At 41.2% G+C, this 22,519-nt stretch overlaps 1 protein-coding gene across 7 annotated transcripts in view; it reads left to right on the top strand.

The window, feature by feature from the left end:
- The window catches only part of mcc (MCC regulator of WNT signaling pathway), a 355,742-nt gene that overhangs the window by 51,674 nt on the left and 281,549 nt on the right, over positions 1-22,519 (top strand). The gene's annotated exons all lie outside the window — the stretch shown is intronic.

Genomic DNA, 22,519 nt, shown 5'->3' with positions numbered 1-22,519 from the left:
ATGAGGATGGGTTCCCTGTTGAGTCTGGTTCCTCTCAAGGTTTCTTCCTATTGCCATCTCAGGGAGTTTTTCCTTGCCACTGTCGCCGTCACCCTTGGCTTGCTCATCAGAGAAATTTCATTCATTCATCTCGTTATTATCTAGACACATTTTTCTCACACATACACAATTTATTATTATTATTAATATTTTATTATTTTATTATTATTATTATTATTATTTATTTTTTTTTTATTTCTTTTATCTTTGTGAAGCTGCTTTGAGACAATGACCATTGTTAAAAGCGCTATATAAATAAAATTGAATTGAATTGAAATTGAATTGAGATTCCACTGTATACCTCAGCCTTTTTTAGAGAAGTATGGTTTGTCTGTATCCACAGACATACATGTTTATGTTTTTACCACTGAATGGTTGATTTTATTTGTGTATGCTTTCTTTGGCTATAACATTTAGTTTTAAATTCCTAACTTTTATGATCTTTTTAGCTCTCCAGACATTTGGTTTTCCAGTTAACTTGAGCTGTATGACAGTATGCTTCTGTCAGCAGATAGGAAGGGGCTATTATGCAATGGAATCACACTTTTCTTATGTTAATATTGACATCAAAATACATCTTTTGGGGTTGAAATGTAGTTATCATGATATTAACAGTCATGAGCTGCAAATGCTGTCTTTGTGAAACATACACATTCTTAATTAAAAAAGCCATTTCACTGAGCCAAATTTTCTCCCAAATCTAGACTGATGCAAATTTACCACCTCTGGAGATCTCAGTAGAGGATGATAAACAGCTGTTTACAGCCTTTTGGGCTTGTTATGAATTCTGATGTGTTCATTAGCATTGCTATTGTCGGCAAGAAATTTGTAGCATGTTCAAAAATTTCTGCTGACACCTCCCGACATTAACGCCTGGGTCATGCTATCAATTCTTAAGCACCATTATTAAGTCATTATGGAGTCGCTTAAGTTAAGTTTTGAATTTGGTTGGAAAATCTGTTTTATGGATATTTTCGGGGATAGAATTCCAGAGGTCGTGGAGCAGTATGGCTAAAGGCTCTAAAGCCCATGGTGGTCAGGCGGGCAGGGGGTGTAAGAAGGAGCCTTGATGAAGAAGAGCAGTGAGTGTAAAAGGGGGTGTAGAATTGAACAAGCTCTGATATGTAATGGGGGGGGAGGGTGATATTATGAAGTGCTTTAAAAGTGAGGGGAAGAACTTTAAACGTTATACGGTATTTGATGGGGAGCTGATGAACATGGGTGGGGGCAATATGATGAATTAATGGTGATTGGGTTATGTATGATACAGGCAGCGGAGTTCTAGATACGTTTATGTAGGAGTTTTTATGGTTGCCAGTTAGAAGTGAATTTTAGTAATCAATACGGGAGGTGACCAGTGCATGAAGGAGAGTGTGCGGGGAGAGGAACAGTCAAAGATGAGAAATATTACATAGCTGGAGGTAACATGATTGGCAGATATTGTTTATATGGGCCTCAAAGGACAAAGTGCCAAGTATGACCCCCCAGGTTTTTGAGCTGAGAAGAGGGAGAAACTGAGGAACCATGGATGCAAAGTAAGAAACTGTTGGACCTGGATACGATGGATTTTGACTCTTTGAGGAGGACCTCTGTCTTATTGCTGTTAAGTTTAAGAAGATTGCAGAAAAATTAAGTGTTTGTTTCATTTAAGCAATTGGTAATACAGGAGGGTGGAAGAGCTGAGTCAGGCTTTGTGGAGTTCTAAAGTTGTGTATCATCTGCATATCAATGGAAATGTATACTGAATTTTCTAAAGATGTGACCAAGAGGGAGAAGGTAGATGAGGAACAGAAGGGGGCCAAGGACGGAGCCTTGGGGAACACCACAACTGACTGGGAGAGGCTGAGAACTGAATTTTTTAAAATCGTTGGGGACTATCTGAGAGGTATGTGGTGAACCAGGCGAGAGAGATTTCAGTGGTGCCAATTATAGGTACACGATCTAATAGAATGGAGTGAGAGTTAGTCTCGAAGGCTGCACTTAAATCTAGCAAGACAAGGATACAGTAGTTACTGTAATAGTCCAGCATCAGCAGCCATTAAAAGATAATTGGTAACCTTAACCAGAACAGTTTCCGTACAGTGTTGCTGTATGAAATACAGACTAAAAGGTAAGGATGAACCTGTATTGCTACTACTTTTACCAAAATTTTAGAAAAGAATGGAATATTGGATTTCGGACGGAAATTGTTAAGATGATTAGGGTTTGCACCAGGTTTTTATTGCCCGAGGTGATTGCAGCTGTTTTTAGGGATGATAGGACAATGCCGGAAGATGGAGAGGAGTAAATGATTCAGTTATAAGAGAAGAGAGTGAGGACGTACAACCTTTAAAAAGCTGGGTTGGGAGAGGATTGAGCTGACATGTAGAAGATTTAGACTTAATAATGAATTTGGAAATTTTAGATTTGGTGGGGAGTTTAAAAGAGTGAGAGGATGTTCAGCGGATAAGCTCTGGGGTAAGCTGTGGAAAGTATTTAATGAATAAGCTAACTGTTGATGAATCTTTGTAATTTGGCATTAATGAAGGTCATAAAAGCATCACACTTAGCAGTGCAATACAGAAAGGGTGGAAGGATGTCAGATGGTTTCAGAATATTATTTACAGTGGTAAACAAGCCTTTGGTGTTCCCTTCACCAAATGCAAGTAGCTTATTGTAATATGCAGATTTAGCAAAAGACTATTTGTGTTTTTATAGAGAAGCACATGTAGCTTTCATAATGCACTGTACGATCAGTACTGACAAGGCGGATCATAAGACATTAGCAGTTTACTCAGGTATTACAATGCGAGACCTGATGGGAAGACGGAAGGAGTACTTTAAGGAGTTGATGAATGAGGAAAATGAAAGAGAACAAAGAGTAGAAGAGGTGACTGTTGTGGAACAGGAAGTAGCAAATATTGGTAGAAGTGAGGTGAGAAGGGGGTTGAAGAGGATGAAGAGTGGAAAGGCTGTTGGTCCTGATGACATACCTGTGGAGGTATGGAAGTGCTTAGGAGAGGTGGCAGAGTTTTTGACAAGTTTGTTTAACAAGATCTTGGAGAGTGAGAGGATTCCAGAGGAATGGAGGAGAAGTGTATTGGTGCCAATTTTTAAGAACAAGGGAGATGTGCAAAGCTGTGGCAATTATAGAGGTATAAAGCTAATGAGCCAGACAATGAAGCTGTGGGAAAGAGTAGTGGAAGCTAGGTTAAGGGCAGAGGTGAGCATTTGTGAGCAGCAATATGGTTTTATGCCTAGAAAGAGTACATCAGATGCAGTATTTGCTTTGAGGATGCTGGCGGAGAAGTACAGAGAAGGTAACAGGGAGTTGCATTGTGTCTTTTTAGATTTAGAGAAAGCGTATGACAGGGTGTCAAGAGAGGAGCTGTGGTATTGTATGAGGAAGTCTGGAGTGGCAGAGAAGTATGTTAGAGTGGTGCAGGACATGTATGAGAGCTGTAAAACAGTGGTAAGATGTGCTATAGGTGTGACAGAAGAGTTTAGGGTGGAGGTGCGTCTGCATCAAGGATCGGCTCTAAGCCCCTATTTGTTTGCTCTGTTGATGGACAGGATGACAGATGAGGTAAGACAGGAGTCCCCATGGGATATGATGTTTGCAGATGACATTGTGCTCTGTAGCGAGAGCAGGGAACAGGTGGAGGAAAATTTGGAGAGGTGGAGGTATGCTCTGGAAAGCAGAGGAATGAAGGTTAGCCGCAGCAAGACGGAATACATGTGTGTAAATGAGAGAAACCCAGGAGGATCGGTGAGGCTACAGGGAGCAGAGGTAAAGAAGGTGCAGGATTTTAAGTACTTGGGGTCAACGGTCCAGAGCAACGAAGAGTGTGGAAAGGAGGAGAAGAGGCGGGTACAGGCAGGTTGGAATGGGTGGAGAAAAGTGTCAGGTGTGTTGTGTGATAAAAGAGTATCAGCGAGAATGAAAGGAAAGGTGTACAGGACAGTGGTGAGACCAGGGATGAGGTTCTCTTTGGGAGTGACAAGGATGGAAAGGATTAAGAATGAGTTTATCAGAGGGACAACCCACGTTAGATGTTTTGGAGATAAAGTCAGAGAGGCTAGATTGAGGTGGTTTGGACATGTTCAGAGGAGAGATTGTGAATATATCGGTAGAAGGATGCTGAGGTTGGAACTGCCAGGCAGGAGGTCTAGAGGAAGACCAAAGAGGAGATTTATGGATGCAGTAAGAGAGGACGTGAAGTTAGTAGGTGTGAGAGAAGAGGATGCAGAGGATAGGGTTAGATGGAGGCAGATGATTCGCTGTGGCGACCCCTGAAAGCGAACAGCCGAAAGACAAAGAAGAATTACAATGCGAGACCATTTAATCCTTTATAGATCTAAAGTGGAATTTTAAAATTAATTTGAAATTTTAGAGCAGTGTGGATTTGATGGTCTGATGTGCTCATATCTTCTGGTTCTAGTACAGACTCTGGCTGCTGCATTCTGGACTAACTAGAGCTTGTTTCTGCACCTAGTAGAACATCCAGATACTAAGGCATTACAGCAGTCCAACCTAGAGGTAACAAAAGCATAATCTAGTTTTTCTGCATCATGTAGTGACGATATATTTCTTATCTTGGCAATATTTTTCACATGAGCGTCAAATAAAAGACTGGAATAGGAGAAGTGGTGAAGGGTTTCAGCTGTGAGTTCTGGAAACCCGATGGATTCGTACAGTGGGAGCCACGTCAAACAGCCGCTTGGAGCATGATAGGTCCATGACAGGACCGTGACAGGACCATGATCGATCCGTGCACGGAATGTGATCCCCCGCGATGACGTAGTTAACGATGCCCCGCCCCATAAACGCCCCCATGCGCTTTCTAAAAAGATGGTTGCAATGCTGTATAATTCCGCCAGATGGAGCATTGACTGCTTCAGTTAACTGCAGTGTTCAAGCAGCCGGTTACTATATTTGATATATATATAACATAACTTACGTCAACATAGTTTCATAAATAGATCATGTGGTAAAAAAGAGGGATAAAAAACGATTCATAAAACAGATTTAAATCCCTCAATACACAACCCATGATGCTTATGCTATTTTTAATTAATGATTAAATTAATTAATAAAACTACTTATTGCAATATTTTTCACGACATCCTTAATAATACTTAAAGACGGTAACATCTGTAATTTATCTATACCGGTCGTTGTAGGTACGGAATACAATGCGGGCTATGTACAGTATTTTACATTACGGTGTATTTTATCTATTTCCGTTTAATACACTGGTAGATAATATTTTGCTGCAAAGTAACGCTTAAAATTTAACTTCTGCTTGGGTTTGTTTTCGTTATATTTTTTATGTTTTCGCTAATGTTTTTTTTCGCTGATAGTCAAAAATTGGCAAAACAAATCGATTAATAACGCATAATATATGAAACAAATATCTGTCCATACGGATCAGTCTGTCTTTAGTCATTTAACCAGTATAACGTCTCCCATCAAAGATCTGATGGGACATTAATCACTTATCACTACGGTGAATAGATGCGGCAGCAGAGACAGATTAAATCCCCATAAACATTCACACTTAAACACAATACTAACAGAACTAAACAGGTCCAGAGGGTCAGCGCCTGTTATCAGGACAGGGATCACCTACAGGATAGTACTGTAATTTTTACTGCTTATATATTTTTGCCATAGTTTCATTTGGTTTTACGCGATTTCATGTTTTATTTGTTTGTGTGTGTGTGTGTGTGTGAGAGAGTATATTACGGGGCTTCTCAGTCTTTCGTTAATTTTACTACTGACTGGAAACCAATGTGGCTTATTAAAGATGCACTGTTTTATTGGACATGGCTGTTTTGTAATGTTCTGCAGAATAAACACTGTCTACGGTTCGAATATACTGTGAACGTCTCAAAGTCACGTCTCTAGATCCGTCTGCAGTAATGTTATCGTGGTGTAAATTATTAACGTATCGATGTATTTCACTTGCAGACAAAATAGTCTAGTAACGAAAGTAACGAATTTGTCACTACTCTTCTCTTACGCAGCACGGCTAAAAAGATAATAAAAATGACACCAATCCTGCCATGATGCTACCCTGTCCATACACAACACTGGCTGGGGAGATGAACTCAGACTTTCCAAAACTTACTATTATTTCATGAGATGAAATTAAGCTAGGATGAAGAGGACAGAAGTGAACTCTCCTCTGTGTAATATCTAAGTAGAGTGTAACTGGATCAGCCACAAAATGCCCCCCGTCTAACTCTGATTAGGAAAAGCACACAGACACCAAACCTGCAGCACTTTGGTGTAATTTTTATTATCTTTTAGCCGTGCTGCATAAGAGAAGAGTAGTGACAAATTCGTTACTTTTAATAACTTGATTTTTGATTGAATATTATATAATTTCCAAGTTTGATAGTGTCGATTTTAGAGTGCATTATACGATGCGAAAAGGAAGTAAATAAACACGTAGCAATGCAAAGAGGACAGAGCTGCGAAATATTTAAGCAATATAAATTCAACAAAGTGTGATCATAATGGTTGTTGTTGCTGCTGTTTAGGTAATTGGTTCCACCGTGTTACTGAACGCAACTGTGTTCACAAAACCGAGCGGAGGGAAAGAAAAACACTCGCTAACGCGTTTGAATGAAAAGGGGCGGCGGCTTTTCTTTGAAGATAGCGATTGCGTAATGGGGGGCAATCCGTGGCAGGGGGGTATAACACACCTCTGAACGTCCTTTGTCTTGTAAATGATTATATTCGTTCACCTTCCAATCCCCCACAGCGCACACACTGTTGCTATGTCTGTTGGGGCACTTGGTTATACACAGCACCTTAATGTATGAAACACTTACTTCCTGGTTTGTTTTATTTTAAATATTGCTTATTACCTTTTCCCGCAAAATAAACATTAAACATAAACAACATGTTATCATTGTGTAAATGATATCATGGTGTCTTTTAATTAAGGACAAAAACATACCCTGCGCTTGTGTTTAGGACTGATGCTGAACAGCTGTGTTCATAGGTTTAATCAACGATTTACAAGACAACAGTTAAAGCGGTTGTGGATGAGAGGTGTGTGTGTGTGCGCGCGCGCTCCTGCATTTCTCCGTTGGTTTAACACAAACATTTTGCGCACAGACAAGTAAGTCTGAAGTACCCCTCCCCCCGCCAAAAACACACACACAGAGCAATTAGCACCATGTCATAGTCAGTATTCTCCACTGAGGTTTCTTACCTTCCAAGTTTGTCTTTGCTCTTTTAATGGATTCTTAAAACCCCCCAAAACATTATACTGAGAAAAAAAAATGATTATGGGTCACAATCACAAACACAAACTAGCACAGATACATATGATCAAGTGTTTAACTGTTGTTTTCATTCGTTTCTATAACCAGTAATAATAATAATAATTATTATTATTATCATTATTATTAGCCCAACTCTTTGACTATTTAAAACAACGTCGGGTCCCATTTTTTGCACATTGAAGTTGTTGGTTTAAGTAAATGTATTTTTAAATACACAAACAATCCCCCAACAATTAAAACACGCACACATGACTTTAAAAATAAAATTTATTCTTTCAAAACTAGTCAAAAGTAAAAGTAAAAACAAATAATTTGTATTAAACAGGTAAAAACATTTTTAATTTTTGCTTAAAGGTCATTAAAATACCCGGATAACACCAGCTGCTTATCAGTCTCTAAATCAAATTCAAATTCAAATTTTATTTGTCACATACACAAACATACACAGTACGAAATGTAGTGAAATGTATTATACGACTGCCATTGACCCTAGAAGAGAGTTAAATTTTACAAATAAGAAATAAATATGAATAAAAGAAAAACGATAGAAATTAAATTACAAAATTAAATTAAACTAGGAAAAATAGAACTAAAAATAAAAATAGAAATGTGCTATGAAAAAATAGAACTAAAAATAAAAATAGAAATAGGATGTACAAAATAGAAATATACTGTGCAAATTGAAATATACTTTACGGTGTGTGCAAATATGCATGGAACAAAGTGTCTTAGTGCAGAGGTTATTAAAGTGACTTTGTGCACTGGTCCAGGATGTAAACGTAAAACTGTAAAATGTAGTGTAGTTGTGAAGGTAGGTGTGCAAAGTTATTAAAGTGTCTTTGTGCAATGGTCCAGGATGTAACGTACGACATGTAGTGTATATATGAAGGAAGGTGAGCGTGTAATTATATCTGGTTCTTTTATATTAAAATATCATTTTTTAAAAATATTAAAGATGGAACTGTTTAATTCTTTGTTTCCCCCCTAAAGTATCAGAGGTTTTGCAATTCTATGTTCAGAATATACAGTAGACCTGACCAAACATCATTCTAAAGCTGTTGCACTGTGACGTCATCCCTCCTACAGCTCCCTCAACAGCTTGTTCAGGCTCCTCCAGTAGCTCCAAAAGGCCAACCATCATCCGTCTGACCCCCCAATCCTCCAGGGCGGAGCTCTGCTTAAAGACAACAGGAGAATTTAGTGAAGACAAAGATAAATAAACTTTACAGAATATCTAGTTGTAATAAATATAAAAGATATTAGTAAACCTACACCACAGAGTGTGTAAAATACTGGTTTGGGGAATTCTGGAATGTAAATAAACTGGGCTAACTTTAACCATTGAACTTTGTTAGTGTTAACCCCGGTCTGTCTGTATTATCGTCTGCATTAAATTAAAATGCGCTTTTCATACAAATAAGTTAGGCGATATAACACTCGTATATATTAGTTCATCTCTGAAGCCAAACTATAACTACCCGAGTACTGAAGCCCCCCTCACCTCCTCCCACACACACCTCCCCCCACACAAACACACACACACACACACCTCGCCCCCCCCGCACTCCTTAACGATAAACACTTCAGAGTTTTATCCAGTTCGGTAACTAAGCGCTCGCGCTACCGCGCAAAGTCACGGCCAAACTGAGAAAAATATAAACCGGGTTATGAGCGTTTAGCTCGCGAGCTCCTGTACATCTATCCTCAGCTCGTGTTCCTCATGAACTGCATCACATTATATTCACAGATATAACCTGCAGATTAACTCTTAACCAAAGAATAAATAAATGCTGAATTTATCCAGACAACACACGGTCAGACTCTAAAGACATTTTTATAGAGCACAAACACTCTTCATCCGGTAGTGCAGCTTTTGTAATAGGGACATTAATAGTATTTTCGAAGCTTTAGTGTCTTTTTTAGTTAAAGAGGAGTGACATTGTGAGTTTGTGACACTGACAGTAAGCTGTAATGTTAACTCCAGACTTGGTAAACAGATCATTAAGTTATCTAAAGTCACATCTGACCGCTGCTGGTGCTGCCAGTGATTTTCAAAACGGCCGGTAAAAAACCTAAACTGTAAACTAATCCAAACAAATTTTATAAATTAAAACACCACTTACCGTGAATAGTCCATTAAGCCGCCATCTTCATCTCTAGTGCAGTTTGGTAGCGTCAGTTCGGCGGGGGTGGGAGCGGGTTGTTAAAATCACGTGATTGCAACTCAGCGCAACTAAATTGCTGGCTTGTGTTAACGGGTCCTTAAGAACGAAGCGCCATCTAGTGGTGGAACCAGGTAAATGCATAAATAGGGCTTGAATGGGCGTGTTTACTGTGAAATCTTGACACGCCTTTCTCGAAGAAAAAGGAGGGGGGATTACGGCGTGCATAAGGCAGCCGTACGCCATTCGTACGCCATTCACACTTCCGCGGCTATTTGGCGTGGCTCCATCTGTAGCACCGCAGGCAGCTAAAGCCGGTAGGTGACAGGGTTGATGCAGAGTGTGATGCGGTAAGGACCGATGAACCTGGGTGATAACTTCTTTGATTCGGTGTGGAGATGCAGATTTTTTGTGGACAGCCATACTTTGTCACCTACGTTATACATTTGTCCCGGATGGTGTCGACAGCGATGTTGGGTGGTGTAGCGGATGTTTGCCCATTGGATGGCTCAGTTGGCTTGTATCCACAGCTGCTGACACCTGCGAACCAACTGTTGGGCCGACAAAACATTAACCTCCGGTTCTTGGTGATCAAACATCGAAGGCTGGAAACTGTGGCATACCTCAAATGGGCTGAGCTTTGTGGCAGAGGACACATGGAGGTTATGAGATAACTCTGCCCATATAAGGTATCAGGCCCAGGAGCCCTGATGATCGGCGACAAAACATCTTAGATAGCGTTCCAGTTGTTCGTTGGTCCGCTCCGTCTGACCGTTGGTCTGGGGATGGTACCCCCCAGAAGAAAGGCTACAGGTGGAATTGATCAGACGGCAGAAGGCCTTCCAGAACCGGGCGGTGAACTGGGGCCCCCTGTCCGAGATAATGTCTTTTGGGAACCCATGCAGGCGGACTACGTGTTCTAGAATCAGCTCAGCTGTGTCTTTAGCTGATGGGAGTCCGGCGAGAGCCACCAGATGCACGGCTTTGGAGAACCGATTCTAAATGGTCGTCTTTTCCTTGGAAGCCGAAAGGCCTGTGATGAAGTTGATGGCAATGTGCGTCCAGGGCCGGCAAGGAACCGGAAGAGGCTGGCGCTCTTCAGGTGTTGGCTGGTTGGTGGTATTCGCCCTGGCGCACACTGGGCATGGCTGGACAAACTCATCAATGTCACGGGTCATGAAAGGCCACCAGAAGGCGCGCTGGCTGAACTGAATAGTGTGCCTAGTACCGGGATGCCCAGAGATGGGTGATGAGTGGCCCCTCCTGACCTCTGAAGGCACATAAAGTCGCCTAGGCGGGACACCTGCTGGTTCGGTCTCCGTGGCCTGTGCCTGGCGAACCCTCGTTTCTAGATCCCAATGGAGAGGTGCAATGATCTTTGATGGTGGAAGGACAGGCGTGGGTTCCGCCTTGGACGGTAAGATAGATAAAAATTATTATGTCCAAAAAACAGAGCTCACCGCGCCTTCCTCTGGTTGAGCTGCTTGATATTCTGGATGGTAATCAGATTCTGGTGGTCGGTCCAGACAATGAAAGGCTCGCTGGCGCCCTGGAGCCAGTGTCGCCATTCCTCCAATGCCCACTTTATGGACATCAGCTCGCGGTCCCCTACCCCGTGTCGCTGTTGAGTGGGATCAAATTTTTTGGAGAAGAAGCCACACTTTCATAGTGTCCAGTGGGGGTGATGAAGGCCGTCTTCCACCTATCACCCTCTCTGATACGCATCAAGTTGTAGGCGCTCCGAAGGTCCAACTTCGTGAAAATGGTGGCACCAGGGCAGAGTTGGTAAGAGGCAGTGGGTGTCGGTTCTTGATGGTAATTTTGTTTAGCCCCCGATAGTCGACACATGGACGAAGTTCACCACCCGTTTTCTTTACAAAAGAGAACCCCGCGGCAACAGGTGAAGAGGAGGGCCGGATGGTATCTTGGCGGAGGGCGCTTGACACGTACTCCTCCATCTCCCGTGTCTCAGTAGGTGTGATGAAGTAAAGATGGCCGTGGGGTGAAACCGAGCCTAGCTGAAGGTTGATCGCCAGGTCGTAGGGGCGATGAGGCGGGAGATGGGTGGCGCATTTTTTACAGAACCCCTTAGCCAGGTCTTGGTAGGCGGGAGAGATGGCGTGGGTGTTAATGTCGGGGGCCTCGGACTCTCTAGAGCACGTCCCAGCCGATGCTGGTAGGCAAAGTTTGTTGCAGGCCGGCCCCCACTGCAGGATCCGGTTTTGGGTCCAGGATATCAAAGAGTCATGCTGCAGAAGCCAGGGGTGTCCGGCAATGATGGGTGGTGATGAAATGCAGGTTAGATGAAATTGAATCTGTTCTTGATGTTAATTGATGTAAGGATGATGATTTCTGTCTGGGCGGTGATGGGGCTAGATGAAAGGGGCCGACCATCTCCAAATGTGATACGAACAGGCTGGGATAACGCCTCGATTTTTACCCCCAGTTTTTTGGCATAATTAGAGTCGATGAAATTTACTGCAGCACCGGAATCGATAAACGCAGTACTTCCTACCCGTTTGTGATCAAATTGGAGGGATACCTTAACCGTGAGACGAGGGGTGGTGTTGGTGACCATGGTGGAGAGTTGGAGAGGGCTTGGTGAGTTTCTTTCCCTCCTCACCAGGTCTGGACGTTTCCCGGACGGAAAGGACAGATTGCTTGGTGGTGCGCCGGTAACCCACAATAGGTGCACAGCCCCTCTCGGAAGCAGCGCTCACGCTTGGCCACAGTTAGGGAGGTGAGTCCTAATTGCATGGGTTCCCCGGCTCCTGTGTCAACCACGGCAGGAGGTGGAGATCCGACAATTCCGTGGGTGGTGGAATTGAAGGTGGTCGATGGTCGTGGAGTGGTGTGGGTGCTGCCGGCAGGGTTCTCAGGGCTGGCTTTGGGTGAGAGAGGAGACGCTGGTCGATCCGCCCGGCTAGCTCGTTCATTAATCCTAGAAGCCAGGATTAGCATAGTAGGATGTCCGGAGCATGGCATCTTCCCAGGAGGTCTGCACTGTGAGAGTACGAAAGTTGGCGGTGTAGCGACTCACGGACAATCCAGCCTGCCGCAGATGGTATAGCTTTGTGTCAGTCTCCACCTTGCCCGCAGGATGTTCAAAGGTGAGTTTTAACTGATGGATGAACTCGTTGTATAAATGGCCAGTATCTGAATCTGCGCGAAGGACTGCCATTCGTCATTCTATCATGAACTAACCCGGGATGATCAGAAGAATTAGCACTTAGCGGGTAGCCCTTTTTAGCGTGGATGGTAAACCCAAACATGGAAGCAAGCGAGTAAGCAGAATAACCACGCAATTTAGTCTAAGGACTCTCACAAAAGGGGAGCAAGGGAAAAACACGGGTGTGTGTGACACAGTGTGCCTAAAACAGAATGCTGTGAAAGACCAAACTTCACTTTAGTACATGTAGCCACCATTTATATTTACAAACAAATAATGATTAGTCAGATAGGACCTGAGACAGGAGCCATTTCCTTAACTCCTGCAACATTTTTTAATTAATCAAGTAGTATAGTCTGACCTATAATGTTTAAAGCTACATTACAGTCAAGCAACATAAGCAAGGATACACAACCCCGATCAGAGGCTAATAGTAGGTAATTTAATGCTTTAACCAATGCTGTTTTGTGCAATAATGAGGGATAGGTCCTAATTGATGAATTTCAGGAATGGTATTCCTATGTAGAATGAGCATAGTTGCTGTGGGACAACCTTTTCTAGAATTTTTGAGATAAAGGGGACATTTGATATACAGGTGCATCTCAATAAATTAGAATATCATTGAAAAGTGTATGTATTATATAGATTTATTACACACAGAATGATTTATTTCACGTGTTTATTTTATTTTATTGATTATGGCTTTTATTGTAGCTAATGAAACGTAAAATTCAGTATCTCAGACATTTTTGTCTTTAAATAGTCTCTCAGTCTGGTTACACAATTATGGGAAAGACTGACCGACTTGACAGTGGTCCAGAAGGCGATCATTGACACTCTGCACATATAGGGTAAGACACAAAAGCACAAAAGGCCATTGCTGTTTACAGAGTGGAAGAAGGGAGAGGCTTAATTGTGGGAGAATTCTTTGTCCTCACTGGTACAAAGGAATCTCTCTGCTGCTTTATCATAGTGTAGCCTGTAAACAGATCCCTTGGGTCTCTGAAATAAGTATCATCATCATCATCATCATCATCATAAAAAAAAAAAAAAAGCTTCCCTGTGCTTCTCCATCAGCATCCTCAAAGCAAATAGGTCATTACATATTTATGAAAAGTCGTGGATTATTCTGTGAAACAGAGGCTCTGCTAAAAAAAAAAGTTAGGTACATCAGTCACTTTAACCCATTAAAAGGCCTTTCTGAGTGTTATAATATAGTTGTATTATAACAGATATACAGTACAAACTAAACAAATGGTGCGCACTAAATTTTAAACTGGGCACATGGATCAATAAACCAAGATGTGTTTTTCCTAGACCTCCTTTTCTTTGGTTTGTTTTCATTTTTTATAAAATATAAAAATTTTAATATTCTATAAAAATACCAAAGTAAATTATTTAAAAGTGTTTTAAAAACTATACAATGCATGTTATGATAAGAAAAAATTCCACTTCTTCCATTTCATTGTCACAGGTAGCAATGTCAACTTTGAAATCTAGAATCCAGAAGATAAAAAATTAGAATCCAATTTAGAATTTACACAAATTTAAAAAGATTCTTGAAGCAATGCATGTATTCAGAAAGGCCTCAGATCCAAGTGGATCTTAGAGTGGTGAGTGGTGCATTTTAGTTTCTCTGAATGTATTCAGGTATATATGTACAGTAGATATGCATATGTAGGTGTCAACAGCTGAGACATGTTCACTCCTGGAGAGGGGTGAATTACTTGCATTAGTCAAAGTCAACTTTATTGTCAATACAACCATGCAAACAGAATTTACACATCGGATCGAAATTTCGTTCTTCAGACTCCAGATGTGCACAAAAGGATAAAAAAAAAAAGTAGTGCAAATAACTCTCATATAACAAACGGACACAACAAGTAACAGGGGTGCACACAGGTTATGACAGTAAGACAGTAAACATAACATAGGACATTTAGAGTGTTGCGGATTACCACTTAAATATTAGCGTCGCAGGAAAATGCAGTATGGTGGTTGAAATGAATTAAGTGCAACAAATATATATACGTGATGTAAAGTGCCAATGCAACTAGCAGCATGGAGATATATGATTATATTGTGCGCATTTATGTTTGTGCTGTTTTTGTTATGTTAAATGTAAACATTTCCATGTTATCTTTTGAGTGAGTTGATAAGCATGATAGCTTAAGGAAAAAAGCTGTTGCTTAGTCTGGTGGTCTTGCTGTCTCTGTCGCACCGGTTGATGAGTTGATGTACCTCCTCCCTGTAGTCTGATTCGTTGTCGTCACTGATGAGGCCCACCACTGTTGTGTCGTCTGCGAACTTGATGATATGGTTCAAATTGTATCTAGCACAACAGTCATGTGTCATCAGCGTGAACAGCAGAGGGCTCAGCACACATCCCTGGGGGACCTCAGTGTTCATGGTCTCTGAGGAGTTTTTGCCAACTTTAACTGTCTGTGGTCTTTCTGTAAAAGTCAAGCATCCAGTTACATAGTGGGGTGCTGATGCCTATTTCATCGAGTTTGTGTACTAGTTGTTGTGGGATGTCTGTATTGAAAGCAGAGCTAAAGTCAATGAACAGCATTCGCACATACCTGTTTTTTATTAGAATGTCATTAGAATGTTGTCTGACATTGTAAAGCACACACAATAACACTAAAAGAACAGCAACCTAGAAAAAACAGGAATAAGAGGCCCTGATTATAAATGTTATTTAAATGATGCTGCATGAAATGTTTAGTACGACAAAATTCCTGAATAAAAAACTTGTGTGAAACATTTACACAAATGTAAGACAATTTACTCTCTAAATACTGCTGGGTTAAAAAACAACCTAACTTTTACCCTGCCGATGGGTCACACCTGGACAGAACATGCGCTGGGTTTTAAATTGAAAAATAGATATTTTAAAATATTTTTAATAACCAATGGTTTTGAGCTGTACACACATGCATACTTGCCTAAACAACTCTTAAAACTACACTTTGTGACACAGTAACAGTAATATTTTAAACATTTTGCAGCCTGCCATTTAAAAAAACAGATAATAAATAATAAAAAATAAACCAGTTATTGGGTCAAAAAACCCAAACAGGTGTTCATTTGTAAACAACTCACTACATCTCATTTGACCCAGCATGAGCCAACCCAACAATGTGTCCAAGTGAGTGTCCAAGGAGTCCAAGTGTAGTGACTGTTCTTTAGTAACTATACTGCAACAATGACCTCTGTGAGGGGGAAAAAAAGTTAAAAAGGCTATAGCAGTGAGGAAGATGAATCTCTTTAGAAAAGTGTGTGTGTGTAAGTCAACTTACACAGTAGCCTCCCTGCTCCTGATTTGGCTCTCATCATAATTATTTTCAAAGGTAACAAAATATTGTGCAGGTTAATTCTTACTGTATAAAGGATGTTCTATTTTTACTTTATATTTTGTATTAAATATGTTATATGAATATTTTTTGGCTGTGGAAGAAATCGTCAGATTTTCCATCATTACTTAATTCACTTTGATATACAAGCATGCTTCCGGAACAAATTATGCTCACAATCCAGGTTACACTACAAGGTTCCACTGTCTAACAATGTATAATTTTGTATCAAGGAGTGGTCTTGGTTTTAAACTAAGGTGGCCATTAGAGGTTATGATTTGATTTAAAATAACCATAGTCCAAAAAAACTTGACAGTAATAAAGCTGATTTGTGTTGGTGAAATTGTAACCAGATTGGGGATCTCACACATTTTTTAGACAACGTCTCAAATTGAAACCATATTGGGAGCAATTTCACAAACAAATATTTAGTATTTTGACCATTGACTTACCATCAGACCCATAGTGTTCTATGTCATTGGAGCATTTGCTGATGGAGTATTACAAAAGGGAAACCTTTTACTTATAGTTCATATTTTTACTGGTGGCCAGGAACATGATAAGCTTATCATGGCCACGTACCATACATAAATGCCATGTCCGTCTAATTCAGAAAAGAAAAGTAAGTTTTCTTCTGATGTCTGTTCCTTTGTCTTCTCCTTTTCCTCGAAACATATTTGTAACAATGTGATTATTTGACTCATGTTGTAACACGGCCCCTTTTGTATGTGGCACTGCTAAGGAAGTTATATGCTGTTCAGTAAACATAGAGTTACAAACATAATGGTAGTGGTCTGAGTTATTTATATACTCACTCTACGGAATGAACGAGAGTGAAACATGGTGGCAGCGGCAAGATTTTTTTTTTTTTTCCTGACTGCGTACGAGTCTTGTTTTAGTGCTTAGTTGTGTAGCGCGAAGTTCGCCGCGGGAAAAAAAAAACGTGCTCGTGAACATACGAATCTTAACGTGCTGATACGAGCCTCGTTGGACAAGATGGATGGTGCACTTGGACTAAAACCACCGCCGACATTGACGCTGGATTCAAGCAATCTGGCAAAGACATGGAAGGCGTGGAAAGAGGAATTTCAGCTGTATCTGGATCTGACCTTGGCAGAGGCGTCGGAAGGCACGAAAGTGAAACTTTTCTACTACCTGGTAGGAGAAACTGGTAGAGAGCTATGTGAAACCTTACTGGGCTCATCAACGGAGGGCAGGACAGTGAAGTTATTAATAGAAGCTTTTGATCATCACTGCAACCCAAAATTGAATGAAACTGTTGAGATATTGTTTCTTTATGAGAAATCAAGGAACTGATGAAGGATTCGACAAGTATGTGACTGAACTAAAAATGCTTGCTAGCACGTGTAATTTTGGTGACATAAAAGATTCTCTAATAAGAGACAGGATTGTGTGCGGCACAAATAGTCCAAATCTGAGTGAGAGATTGTTGAGAGAGGAAAATTTAACTCTGCAAAAATGTGTACAGGTTTGCAGGGCTACTGAGTTGTCCAGGGAGAACAGCAAAACCATTGAGGGAAAAGTGGTAGAAGAAATTCATGCCTTAAAGCAGGTACAGGAACACAGAACAGGAAAGGATGACCAACGGAAAGCTGTCATTAGTTGTAAATTTTGTGGAAAGACGCACGAAAGAGACAAACGGAAATGTCCAGCTTATGGAAAAACATGTCGGAAATGTGGAAAAGACAATCATTTTGCAGCATTGTGTAAATCAAAACGAGAACAAAGAAAGGTTGTACACAATTTAATGGAAACGGGGAGTGAGCAATATGAGGATATATGGAGCATCACAACCGAAACTGTGAACAAAGTCACAAAGAGCCAAGATGGGCAGCCATGTCAACTGTTCGCTGCTATGCTGCTCGAAAACAACTTAGTCAAATTCCAGTTGGATTGTGGTGCAACATGTAACATTATCCCCATAAACTTAGTAAATCCTGATGTTCAAATACAGAAGACAGACCAAGTACTTGTGATGTACAATAAAAGTACACTAAAACCAGTAGGCAAATGCCATCTAAAATTGAGAAACCCATGTAACAAAAAGCTGTACAGACTGGAATTTATGGTCATTGATGCACTCTCTGCAGTACCATTACTAGGAAGTAGAGCAGTCCAGGGCATGAAGCTGGTTGAAGTACAGTCTGAGAATATCCTGGTGGTGGATAATGTTATGACAAAGACAGACACAGATGACACAGCCGGACAATGGACAATGAAACAAATAACAGGAGAATTCAGAGACGTTTTCACAGGAGATGGCTGTCTGCCAGGTCACTATAAGATAGATAGATCAGGGGGTGGAGCCAGTGAAACTGCCTAAGCGGAGAGTACCAGTTGCAATGATGGGACCACTAAAAGAGGAGCTGAACAATCTCCATGAAAGAGGTATAATCACACCAGTAGAACATAGCACTGACTGGATAAGCAGTCTGATTGTTGTAAAGAAACCCAGCGGCAAGTTAAGAATCTGCATAGATCCTAGACCGTTGAACAAGGCTTTAAAAAGGAGCCATTTTCCTCTGCCCACAATTGAGGACATTTTACCTGAGCTGTCGAAAGCAAAAGTATTTACGGTCTGCGATGTAAAGAACGGTTTTTGGCATGTCCAATTGGACGACCAGTCAAGTTATCTCACTACGTTTGCAACACCCTATGGGAGATACAGGTGGTTGAGAATGCCTATGGGAATAAGCCCAGCACCTGAGGTCTTCCAGAGAATGCTGAACCAGGCATTAGAAGGACTTCAAGGTGTACACATAATCGCAGATGATGTGTTGATAACAGGGGAAGGTGAAACACTGGATATGGCGAGCAAGGACCATAATAAAAAACTGAGATTGTTCTTAGACAGATGCAGAGAGAGAAACATTAAGCTGAATGTTGACAAATTCAGACTCAGACAAAGTGAAGTGACATACATTGGACATTTGCTCACGTCCGAAGGCCTAAAAGTAGATCCAGAGAAAGTACGCGCCATAAAAGAAATGCCAAGACCAACTGATGTGAAAGGTGTACAGAGAATTCTGGGCATGGTGAACTATCTATCCAAGTTTTGCAGACACCTTTCGGATCACTGTGAGGTGCTCAGACAGCTGACACAGAAGGACAGTTTGTGGGACTGGGCTGAGGTTCACGAACAAGCCTTCAAGAACATAAAGGACCTCATAACAAAGGCACCAGTACTGCGCTACTACAGCCTCAAGGAACAGCTAGTTCTACAATGTGATGCCTCGGAAACAGGCCTTGGTGCAGCATTATTGCAGGGTGGAGAACCTGTTGCTTTTGGAAGCCGTGCACTGTCACTGACTGAACGGGGTTACGCCCAAATAGAAAAAGAGTGCCTAGCCATAGTGTACGGCATGGAGAAATTTCATCAATAAACATATGGAAGAAAAGTGATCATACAGTCTGATCATAAACCTCTTGAGAGTATTGTCAAGAAGCCACTGCTGCATGCACCCAAGAGGCTTCAAAGGATGCTAATGAAATAAAAAAAAATATGATTTCATCATTACATATGTTCCTGGAAAGGAGATGCTGTTGGCAGATGCACTAAGCCGAGCGTACCTGGAGGAAACCGCACAGGAAGGATCGGTGGAAAAAGAGATAGAAAGTGTGAACATGATTCAGTACCTCCCAATATCTGAAGAGAGAATAAATGTAATCAGAAGTGAATCAGCAAAAGATGACACACTACAGACACTAATAAAGACATTAAGAGAAGGATGGCCAACAAACAAAAGAGATATACTAAGTAAAATAGAGCACTACTACTCAATCCAGGAGGAACTGTCAATACAGGATGGTATTGTGTTCAAAGGGGAAAGAGTTGTTATACCAGATGCTCTCAGGAGTGACATGATACAACGAGTTCACTCAGCTCACCTTGGTATTGAAGGATGTTAGAGGAGAGCAAGGGAATGCCTCTATTGGCCCGGAATGAATGCACAAATAAAGGGATACGTTGAGAAGTGTGATCTGTGTAGAACATTGGGAGTAAAACAACAAAGAATCACTCTGCCTGCATGAATTGCCGGAAAGGCCATGGTTGAAAGTCGGCACAGATCTGTTTGTTTTCAACAACCGTGACTATCTAATCACTGTGGACTATTTTTCAAATTTCTGGGAGGTGGATTACTTGCAGGACACAAAGTCTTCCACTGTGATTAATAAGTTGAAAGCCCATTTTGCCAGGCAAGGTATACCTGACATTGTGTTTACAGATAATGGGCCACAATATACGTCAACCGAATTTCAACAGTTCAGTAGACGTTGGGAGTTTCAGCATAAAACATCGTCACCCACTCACCCGCAAAGTAATGGGATGGCGGAGTCGGCTGTAAAAACAGCAAAACGTCTCATGCAGAGAGCCAAGATGGCAGGACAAGATCCATATCTTGCGATATTGGATCACCGAAACACTCACACAGGGTCACAGGGTCTAAATGCAAGCCCCGCTCAGAGACTGCTAAGCAGTAGGACACGAACACTACTCCCAACACACAACAATCTGTTAAAGCCAAACGTAATAGACACAGCACACGGACTGAGACTTAATCAAAGGCGACAAGAAATGTACTACAACAGACACGCAAAAGACATGACCGCACTGAAATCAGGTGATCAAGTAAGAGTACAGCCAACACAGTCAAAAAAGGTCTGGCAGAAAGCAACAGTTATAGAACCGGTCAACAAACGGTCATACAAGATTGAACTGGACAGTGGTGGTGTTCTAAGGAGAAACAGAAGGTACCTAAAGCACACTGGTCATCAAGACCTGGTCATAAAACAAGAACAGTGTGCTGAGACCACCAGATCAAAGGATCACTGTACTCAGCCAATTGGTGACACAAAACATACTGTTACCACCAGATCAGGTCGGATTAGTGTTAGACCACAGTATTTAAAGGACTATGTCACTTAAGTTACATATGGACTGTTATTGTTTTAGTATGTTCAGACAGTAAATGCGTTCATGTATGGAGATATGGTGTGAAGTTGCACTAGTTTAAAAAAAAATAATAAAAAAAAGGAAGGATGTAACAATGTGATTATTTGACTCATGTTGTAACACGGCCCCTTTTGTATGTGGCACTGCTAAGGAAGTTATATGCTGTTCAGTAAACATAGAGTTACAAACATAATGGTAGTGGTCTGAGTTATTTATATACTCACTCTATGGAATGAACGAGAGTGAAACAATATTGTTAATGTTTCGTAACATATTGTTTTAGGGGCAGTGGTGGCTCAGTGTGTTAAGGCTCTGAGTTACAGATCGGAAGATCTGCGGTTCGAACCCCAGCTCCGCCAGGTTGCCTCTGTTGGGCCCTTGAGCAACTTAACTTAACTTAATTGGACTACATTTTCTCTAGTTAAAGTGGTCTTGTTCTTCCCTGGAAAGCTTTCATACACCATGGTCAGCATTCATCTTTCTCTTAGATATACATTCCAACTGCTGAAAAAAAAAATCAAATTGTATACTCTTCCTGTTTATTTTTTTGTTATTCATCAAAATTCTATTTGCAAAAGAGAGTTGTCCAATCTCCCTTACGTGATTGGAAGCCAGCAGTGGTTTGCTCCTTCTGCCAACCAAAATTCACTTCTGAACTTTGGAGATTAACCCTGTGCAGACAGGGTTTGTAGTCCGAGGAAAAATGGTGAAATCAGCTGTGGAATCCTGGTCAAGGCAACACAGTTTGTTGTGAAGTTGTAAATAAACAACTTGGAAGACTAATTTGCATATTGTGGAACCTCGGATTACGAGTAACACGGTTTACGAGTGTTCCGCAAGACGAGCAAAGATTTTTTATAAATTTTAACTTAAAAAACGAGCTTTGTTGTGGTTTACGAGCACCGAGTATTATGTATAACGCATGCGCTTCTTGTTTTGACACAGAGCGTCTCTCTCTTGCGCTGCGGGTATTCATCTCCCCTGCTGGGTCTTAGTGCTCGTCTCTTACTGGTATAATCAATCCGTGTGTGTTTTTCTTTCTCTTGCGCTGCAGAGTGTGTGTGTGTTGTGTGTGCGCGTAATTTGACACCGCGCCGATAAACACACACACAAACACACAGACTCTCTTTCTCTCACGCCTTTACTGTGTGTTTGGGTGTGTGTGTGTTGTGTGTGTGTTTTTCTTTCTCTTGCGCTGCAGAGTGTGTGTGTTGTGTGTGTGCACACGTAATTTGAAACCGCGCAGGTTTGCACACACTCTCTCGTCATTAGTGTCTGTCAGTGTTTGAGTGTGTGTTATGTGTGCGCGCGTAATTTGACACCGTGCCAGTTCACACTCTCTCTCTCTCTCTCTCTCTCTCTCTCTTTCTTGCTCTCGCCTTTATTGTGTGTGTGTGTGTGTGTGTGTGTGTGTGTGTGTGTGTGTGTGCGTGTGAGACAGAGAGGGGGTACACACATAACACACACTCAGCAGTGCAGGAGAGAGATGAGAATGCAGATTAATTTGTTATATTTTTACTTTATATTTTGTGTTAAT

The sequence above is a fragment of the Clarias gariepinus genome, chromosome 24, assembly GCF_024256425.1.
Source record: "Clarias gariepinus isolate MV-2021 ecotype Netherlands chromosome 24, CGAR_prim_01v2, whole genome shotgun sequence".
Classification (NCBI taxonomy): Eukaryota; Metazoa; Chordata; class Actinopteri; order Siluriformes; family Clariidae; genus Clarias; species Clarias gariepinus.
The sequence above is the reverse complement of the archived record's forward strand: the minus strand, read 5'-3'. Positions and strand labels throughout refer to the sequence as shown.